Below are 10,062 nucleotides of genomic sequence, written 5' to 3'. Positions count from 1 at the left end.
TGGTTCTTGTTGCCCTCAGGTAGAAGCACTGATGAGCAATTCTAATAATGGAAAATCACACTGTTCCTAATTATTCTCATTGTATTTGAAGATTGACTTGAAAGACCCACAGATACAGATATTTATATCCAAGCTAATAATTGCTTTGATTCATTATGTTGAAAATGACAGATATTTAATCTCCAGTCAGATTGAATAATCTTATTTTCCACCTAAAAGGGTACTTCAGGATACTCAAATACAGTAAGCTTCACCACTTTGAAGCTGTTTACTGAAGCTCTCTCCAAATTCCGATAGTTATGGATGATAAAAATCTTCTAGATGTGTGTTTCTTCTGTCCTGTCTTTGAAACACGGAGAATATATTTTATATATGACACAAGTATGGCCATAATTTGAAAATTATGATCACATGGTGCCTCCTTTTAACCTGACCTGTTTTGTATGCCTGGTCAACTAACTGTATATTAGTGTAACTAATATACAATTGTATTGGTTACTAAATACCATACCCATGACTGATGTCTCTTCTGGCCATGACAGTTTTATGACCACTTATAAACCCATTTTCTAAATGTTAAGTTCTTTGGTTTAAATGGCATAGATGTAGTCTGTCATTCTACGTTCAACAGATACTGCTTTTCCCCTTAAAGTCTGTAAACATGAGTTTTGTGAAGTGACTCGAGTACAGACAAATCCAGTGCCTGAAAGTTACAAACAAACGGGCTATCAGAGTGATGTTTTAAGTTAATAATCATACCAGTTTGTATTCTAATCATTTTTTATGTATCTCGTCATTAAAATACATATAAGCTCTAGGTTTCTTTGATATGATAAATACCATAAGCAAAAACAATGTGGAAGAGGAAAAGGTCTATTTTATGTCAGTGGCTCCAGTCTGCCCTGAGGAAAGGCTACAGCAAGAACAGAGGGCAGGCACCTGGAGGCAGAATGTGGAACAGAGCGCATGCGGAACACTTTCCTGGCTTGCTTCTCCAGTGTGCAGTCCAGGCCCCCTGCCTATGGATGGTACTGCCCACAGTGGGCTGAACCCTCACACCAATTAGTAATCAAGGAAACGCCAAACAGCAAAACTCAAAGGTCAGTCTGATCAAGGCCGTCTCTAATTGAGGCTCCCTCATACCATTTGGGGCTATGCCAAGCTGACATCTGACGCTAACTAGGACATATAAAACTACATACATGTAAAGAGCTAACTAGGACATATAAAACTACATACATGTGAAGACTTTCCCCACAGGGTTCTCCAAATAACTAAATTTAAATCTCAAAAAAAAAAAAGTTTTTAGGACTCAGGCAAACTATAGCTAAAAGAGCAAATCTTAATTAAGGACTTAGATTACTATCATAATTAGCTCACAATTTTTTATTGTAATGGTCAGACTCTTTTTTTTTTTTTTGGTTTGGTTTTTTTTTTTGTTTTTTGTTGTTTGTCTATTTGCAAGCTACCAGAATAGCACTGAATATTTTCAATAGAGACAATATTATCTACACCACCTAAAATGTCTATCTGGCCCTTTATAGGGAAAACAAAACTCAGATTTTCATTGTACCTCATGCTTTGCAATGACCTTTAGGAATCCCTTTTCCACACTGTAGCCTTTTTTCCCCCTTTAGTTAGTTTCTCTTATTTGCTTCTTGGAAGTTAGGTGAGCTTTGTTTCATGTTGCAAATGGTCTCCCAACAATTGTGTAGGAAGCAAAAACTAAAATTTCCATGTAGAACAGAAAATGCCAAGTTCCGTTATTTCTAAAGAAGGAAATGAGTGTGCCTTGAGTTAAAGATGGATGCTCTGATTCCTCATTGTTTGAACATGCTTTACAAACATATGAATTAAACAGAAAACCCCCACTGACTTTGACTCTGTAAAAGTAGTGCCCTTTGCTTAACGAGCTTCAGATGAGCACTGCCGCCTCAGGACCTCTAAATGCAAGGAAGCAACTGCCAGCAATTAGATTTCACTCACGTTTAGGAAGTGCTGTGTTCTATGAAAATGACTTGCTTGCCAACATTCCAGGGAACACAGCCACCTTTAATTTTAAAAGCTACTTTTCTTTTTCCGTGTTTCTCTGAGTGTTGTAGCTCTCATGCGAAACAAGCCTTCAGTACATGGTTTTCTAGCAAATTTAGAAACCCAAGAAGAGCCCTCTAATCTATTTCTACCTTAACAAATTACCCATTCCAAAATATCTGCCCTAAGGGAACCAAGTAGCCCAGTTACTGAGGGAACTTTAGACATTTGTGACTTTCGTTTCAGTTTGACTGTCAACTTTGTAACCACAAAGGTCACAGATGAGTAGGAGACCTTTGCGGGCTATCATTAGGAATAGCTACAATGACTGGCATATTCTTTTCTTGAAACAGTTGCAGCAATCAGTGAGACGGTCTAGTCCCTGGGATGTTACAGACTATGACAACAAATGACAGAAGTCATTCTTCATTGGAGGTAGTTATTGATAAACTTCAAACCTTAAAATGAGAGGAAAATTAATATCTACTTTTCCTTTTAGAAATTAAATAGCTTAGAGGATATTTGGCCTATGTGGAAAGCCACCTTTAAGGGCACGATTCACTAACAACGAAAGCTTCCCAGAAAAAGACCATTCCAGCAACTCTTTTCCCATAGTACATTTTTCCTGATGAGCCCTTACTCGCAATAGAGGAGTCAGGAATGATGTAAACGCAGCTCTGCCCTTCAGGAGGAGACATTTTGGTTGGAAAGAAAAGACAAGTAAGAACACCCAACCTGTGCTAGAAACCTACAGGCGGCAAGCTCTCCATGTAGGAAAGGGGACAACGGTCTCCTGCCAAAAATGTGCAAGGGAAGCTTCATGGGAACACAGCAAATTCTGAAGGATGCACCAATCTTTAAGGATAAGGCAGAGAGAACAGGCACATTGACTAAGGAATGGCCAGGTCAGGGTGGAGGTACACACATCAAGGAGATTAACAATGAGAAGGGCTGAGGTACCCAGGGAAGTGTTATGGAGTGTGGAGCGGTCTCAGATCTCCTCTGAGTTCCCCCTCTGCAGAGCACTTACCCCTGCTACTTAACCCAGCCTCCTGGTACATATCCGACAGGATAAATAGCGCCCAGCGTATCGAAGATGTGTTTGCAACTTTTCAGACCTCAAGTTGGTCCTGCCAGGTTTTTAATTCTTCATTGCCCAGTGTATATAATCTACAGGTTTATAATTATGAACTATATAAAATCTAAAGAATTTGTTATATCTCTTCTTGGAGGCACTATTTTTCCATTCATCTTCAAGACGCCTTTTTAAAATTGCCCATTAGAATTAGGTTACACTGTGACTACTCTGGCTTGTACATCTCTGCTTATTTCTCCTGATGTTTGTGGATAGTGGATGAGTTACATTACTCTGGGATGAATGAAATGAGGAGAGGTAGAGACAAAGACTGGATCTCAGTTGAGAGGGGCAAAAATGCTAAGAAATAAAGATGCTATTAGAACACAGAGCAGGTTAGTGGACACTAAGACAGAGAGACAGACAATGAGGGGTTTTCTGGCTTAGATGGCTTTATCTGAGACATTCTTGTTGAGACTGTATCAGATATGAAATCTACGTCGATGGGTGTTGAAAGCTTTTTGGATTAATGGGTCATAAGTAGCTTCAATAACAACATGGAGGAATATAATATGAAAGAAACCCAGATTCCCAGTACTCTGGGTCACAAGGCATTAGCCCAAAGCACGGGCTTGTGTGGCTTGGAGGAGAAAGTCTAAGTACCTTAATTTACACAGCTAAGACTGTGGTTGGCTTTTTCACTGTCTAACACCAAGTCCTAAGAGGGAGCTGTGAACATTTCATTTTCTAAATGTGTCAAAATGGTGCTATTGATTCCTTAATACAAAGACAGAATTATAATATTTTTAGGTAAGTTGTTAAGCCCGGCTTGGCTATAAGTGTAAATACATAAAATGTTTGCAAAGCATCCAACACGACCATGCCCATTTGTAAACAGTTTGAGGTACTGTGTTCGTCAATGTTCCTCAGGCACTGACCTGAGCTCACATTTTCTATTAAGAGAACAAGACAGCCATTGGCTCTCTATCAACTGCCAAAACTGCCCACCTTCGACAGCTCACTAAGTTCTCCTTGGATGCAGGTTGGACAATCCAATTCAAAAGTTAAGTAGGCTCCTTTGGTGATAGTAGGGGTGTTGGCCAAGGACTTGAAGGATGTATGCTGTGAGCAAAGCCAATGCTGCCAGACTGACTTTAGTGAGGGCCAATGTAACTGAGTTCACCCAGACTGTCAGAACATGCCAAATGAAGGTACTCGGTACCTTGCAATTGGTCAATCTGTAAAAGAATCTGCATGTACAGTGTGACAATAAATCGTCTAAGAGCCCACCAGAGCTTCGCATTCTGTGATTTGAACAGTTGCCCTGAATCACGGGGTACCATGGACATTTTCCTCAGAAGTGAAACCCACAGCTGAATAATTCTTTGTTTCCCCATTCTCTCAGATAACACTGAACTTCTTCTCGAGTATTTTTGATATATGTGTATGCCCAGGTATTTATCTTCTAGAAATTGTGACATCAATAATACTAGAAAGGGACATTAATAATTACTTCATCCAATAAACCCAACAAAGGAAGGCTTCACACCTACGGAGCTGACTGCTAACTTAAGTTCCCGGTGGCTGAGAAGCGTCGAGCACACTGCCACCCCACTGTTCAGCCCAGTTCTTACCACTAGAATGTCAGTCTACTGGACACTGCATCAACTCATCTCTAAACTGACTTCTTCCTTATGAAGATAAGAAGATATGGAAAGGGGTTGGGGATTTAGCTCAGTGGTAGAGCACTTGCCTAGCAAGTGCAAGGCCCGGGGTTCGGTCCCCAGCTCCAAAAAAAAAAAAAAAAAGAAAAGACAAAAAAAAAAAAAAAAGACAAAATAATAGAAGACATGGAAAATACTTTCCAAAGCCATTGTCTCTTTCTCTAGTATTGAGTTTTACTTACAAATTCCCAAAGCTTTCTGTACCAATCCTGCCCAGGATTCCTCCTTTGCTGAGAAAACACCGATACCCCAAGGTTGAGGCTCAGTTGAGGAAATGAAAGGAAGTACTTGAGAAAATTAAGAACTCCCTCAGCAAATCAGTGTGTTCCACACTTGACAGTCAGACAGTTACTTCACTGTGGTTTTTGCGACCTCTTGACTTCCCTTAATAAAGTCCCCTGCCTGACACTGAGATTTCACCAAAGCAAAATGTAACTAGGATTATAAGACCGCAGGAAAGAATACTAACAAACATTTTGCTATGCCTGCTTCTTCCATGGTTTTATTTTTACATCCTCCAGATCTCCATCCACCCGCATTTGCTTCTCTGTGTTTTCTTACCTTTTCAGATGAGTTGACACAGTGTCCAGGAGACTGACATTTAAGTGGTGAGAACTGGGCTGAACCGTGGGCAGCAGTGTGCTTCTCGATTCTCATCCACCACACATGAGCAAGGATAGCTATGTGCTCGCTCTCCCCGGATGCATCTGTAGTGCATTCTTTCTAACGGCTAACAGCCTCGGGTCATGTCTTGGTTACAAAAGCCTGTGAATAAACCGGGACATTTTCCTCACAGCAATAGGAGTATGGTAACAATGCAATGCTTTGGGATGCTGTTTAACCGCGGCCATTAGCTAACCTGAGGGAAACTCCCTCGCCTCACCAACTAGGGGAATGACAGCCATGCAGCACCTGTCACTAGAAGGGGTTCCAAAGTGTTTAATTCAGCAAGACAATATTTTCATTACAGTGTTAGGGATGGGGGCATCATTTTCCCACATGGCATCCAAAGAAACCTCACATCTACCCCCTAAAGCTCAACCTATGAGCAGTGATAAGGGCTGTTTATCTAAAGTCACCATAGGCACACATTCCAAGAAGCTGGGAATCCTTATTCTTGCTCCCAGGCACTTTTAGAGCTTTCGTTATATGGGGACAGAGACACAGACAGATAGACAGACAGTGCCATGTCTTTGCCTTCTCAACTTGAATGCATTTGCAATCAATCTCCAGGGTCGGTCAGTTCTGTCTTAACAGAACGATCAAGACAACTGCAGAAACACTGGTTCTTAAGACTCTTCAGCTGGGAAACATTAATGAGTACCTATATCCAGATGTGTAAGTCCATTCCAGCTCTAATAACAAGATACCATAAACTGGCTGGGTTGGGAACACTTATGTCTAGCACTTCTGGAGTAAAGTCCAAGATAAAGTGCCTGGAGGTTTGGCATCTGGTTTAGGCAACCTTAACTGTCCGAACAAGACAAAATACATGAAGTGAACTATGACAGTGACCTAATCCCCTCCCAAAACCATCAGGGACAGGTAATACAGCCAGATGTTACAGTGAGGAGACTCTGTGTATGTCCCGTCATAGCCATATATTTTCCATTACTACACCATCCCCAGTTGCTCTTTTTATAACCTAGATTTTAGGTGTCCTAGTAAACAGTTTCAGTTTAAAGTATCTACTACTCCTAGCCAGCTTAGCACAGTTACGTGAGTATGTGCTGGACAGCTGTTCTTACTGTGCATTTTCCCAAGCTGTGTCAGAGCTGCCGTCAGTGGATGCTGAATGACTCCACAAAGACACACATACTTGAACCTTGGTCCCAGTGGTTCTATGAGGCAGTGCCTAATGCCAGGTACACAAGTCACCAGGGAACACTCTGAAAGGGACTGAGACTCTGGTCTACTTTCCTCTCTTGATATTCTGGATCCGGAGGTAAGCATATGTGTGTGTGTGTGTGTGTGTGTGTGTGTGCTTTTCCTCAGCACATGCTACTACTCTAGTACGTTGCTCCTACAAGAGGCCAAAGGCAAGGCTACTGAATTCTGGACTGGAACCCCCAGACGTGTTTGCAAAAATAAACCTCTTCTCTTTGTCAGTTAATAATATGTTATTACTGCAATGTAAGGTTGCAAATTGCAAATAAAGATTTAGCAGTATTGTTGCTAATATTATATGAAACATTGGCAGATTAGCATGTGTTAACTTTATTTTCCAGATTTATACTTTGAAAACAGTTCAGGTAGTTAAATGACATTCTCTAAATTTAGATATATAAGCATTTGTTCAGTACTTAAGGTTAAAGTAACTTACACAAACAGGATCAATGACCAGTAGCAAGAGTGTCTAGAAATCTTTATTCACATATACTCCACTGTAATTTAAAAATATACATCTCATTTATATCAGCGGTCCTTTATTCTAATTCCACATACAGATACATAAAATAATAAACTTCCTAAAATAATCTTAATACATCATTTGTTGGACTGTAAGAGATGAATTTTAGTATGCAGCAGTATCTGCATAATCCCTGGAAATAAAATGAGGAGACCGGAACTCCAGCCCTGTGCTGTAGAAGCTCGTGCTTCTATCCTCAGATCTCGCCACCAATGTGCTCACCTAGGGGCCAGCAGTGTAGCTCAGTCCCAGCATGCACCAGGCCTCGGCACCACGGGCAAAGACAGAAGGGCTAAAAGGCCCGAACAAATGTCCATGTAAGTTTTAAAGGAGACCTCATCAAATGCAGATCTCCATTAGCTTCTCTGGTTCTGTTAGCTTCTCTTTTGGGTTCAGAAAGCTACGACAGACATTTAATTGAGTATCTGGTCCTAAAGAGGCGACTGTGCTCTCATAAAGACACAAAGTGCCACCCTCAGCAAAGGGGACGTCTTAGACCTAACAGAGACACAACGGGGACAAGGACTGGGGTGTTTTTCTCCCCTTCTCCAGAACCTCAGGTACATTCTTCTTACCGTGAGACATTAGCTTAGTTCAGTAAGTATTAGTCAGATGATTCTCAAGTAGAAAAGACAGGAAGATGAAGGGGAAACATCCTGATAACCGGGATATAGTTTTACACTTGGAAACCCCGGGTTTCAAATACACCCATTGTGTGCATGGAAAGAAACCCTGATGTTTATAAGCTAATGCTCCAGTGGTTTATAGCACAGAAAACTAAGAATACGACTACTGTTATTTTTGCCGAATATTGCTTTAATCATTGAGGAGAGATCAAGATTTTTGCTGAGTATTGCTTTAATCACTGAAGAGTGATCAAGATTTTTTTTTTAAAACAAAAACCAGTATCTCCTACCAAAATGTCACTTACATGAAACTAATGTCATTGAAAAAGAGCAGTGTCTCCTGAACACGACACCATGGCGTGTGTTTCCAGAGCGCACACAGTTCCTCAGCAAGCTACACATGACAGGAAGCGCTCATCCACACAGCAGTGTGACAGGTTACACTTCTCCTTCACAGGCCTATCAAAAGTCACTTGGAGTGAAAATAATTTTGAGGCAATCATTTTTAATTTACTGGAAACCAGTAATTTATGTATGTACATTTCTAAAGTACACGTCTTGTGCTGCGGGCACTCACAGTGCTCAGCTCTAAGAGATTCTGTGGAAGAAAGCAATTCCTGAGCTGTCCCCTTCCTCTTCCTGCAAATGAAAGGTGCTGTAGGCTGGTGCTGCTCTTACGACAGCTGCGGGCCTCATGTGGATAATGAGTGCTTGAGGTATGACGGGTGCCAACAGGGAAACACCCATCCTATTTCAAAGAGTTAACAGACCCCCACGGCATCTCACTGCCTTGCGATCAGTTGTGGACTGAAACACTCTGGATCTGAGTCACAGAAAACGCTGCTACAATGGGTTTCAGCTGTGTACTTTTTCTATGTCTGAGTCTTTTCCTTCGTGTGTGTGTATGCACTGTGTACATGCCTGTGTCTGCAGAGGCCAGAGGGGCACAAAATCCTTCAGAACGGAATTATGGACACCTGTAAGCCCCGTCCATGGTGGGTGATTCTGCAAGGGCAGTAAATGCTCCTTCACTACCAACATGTCCCTACCTCTGCTAGGACATGTTAAGTTACATATATGGCTTGTATTATTTTTCTGCAATAGGATTGCTCTAGAAGCAGCAGATCCCACTATGCAAGTATCCTCATTTCACATCTTTTGTATATTACAATACTCGAGATAAACACACTTAACACATGTAAATGTTCCTGAGCTTAAATACACACACATGCACACACGCCCACCCCCCAACTCCCTTATACACCCAGACACATACATATGCGCACACGCACACATGCACGCACACACACACCTCTCAGAAGTAAAACCTAGCAGGTTCTGACGTCATCTTTTTCATCCTCTCCCCTATGCTGGCCACTGTGTAAACGCTGGTTAGATGACTATGCCCAGTGAATACAGAAAAAAAGGGATCTTGGGGGTGCCCTGTGGTGATGGCTGCGCAGCTCTTCAAATGTTTTTTTAAAGGACACTCACACTTTTACCACGGGAAACTGTAGCTTACGTGAACTCTACATTAATAGACACGTGTATCAGACAGCTCACATATAACTTCTGAGCCCACTGTGAAGCTCACGAAGGCAATGAAGTCATTTCCGCCCGGGTTCTTTTACTTGTGGTGGGTCCACGCTCCGCAGGGAATTACCTGGCCGTCTGGCGGTCTAGCTGCTGAGAACGAAGGAACACCAGCTCAGACCAGCTCAGAGACTGGGCAGGAGTGGGATCCTCAGAGACGCCGGCTCAGCAGGGAGAATCCTGACAGCACTGCAGTGTTGGTACCCACGCTCTCGTCCCTTTACACCACGGGCACACTAATGGGAGATATGAGACTGCTCCACACTATTACAGACAGGTAAAGTGACAGAAGACACATCTAACGTTAAAAACTAGCAATCCTCCCTGGACGCTCTGCACTTTCTTTCCCTATTGCTGAAGAACAGCAATGGAAATCTAGCAGTTCAGAAGTCCCGATAAATTCAGACAAGGACCTCAGCGATGAACAAACTGAGAACCAACCCTCTGGGGTTAGTGCTTCTGGCAGGTCCTGGACGTGGTATTTCAGTTCGAGAGCTCTGAGCTCATCCACCGGGAACGCCGACACTGAACCTCTGCTCTCTGTGCACCTTCATCACCAGCTGCAAGAAAACACTTTTCAAAGGGAAAGCCAGTCTCCCTTTT

This window comes from Rattus rattus, chromosome 15, assembly GCF_011064425.1.
Source record: "Rattus rattus isolate New Zealand chromosome 15, Rrattus_CSIRO_v1, whole genome shotgun sequence".
NCBI classification, from domain to species: Eukaryota; Metazoa; Chordata; class Mammalia; order Rodentia; family Muridae; genus Rattus; species Rattus rattus.
This window is presented reverse-complemented; position numbering follows the sequence as displayed.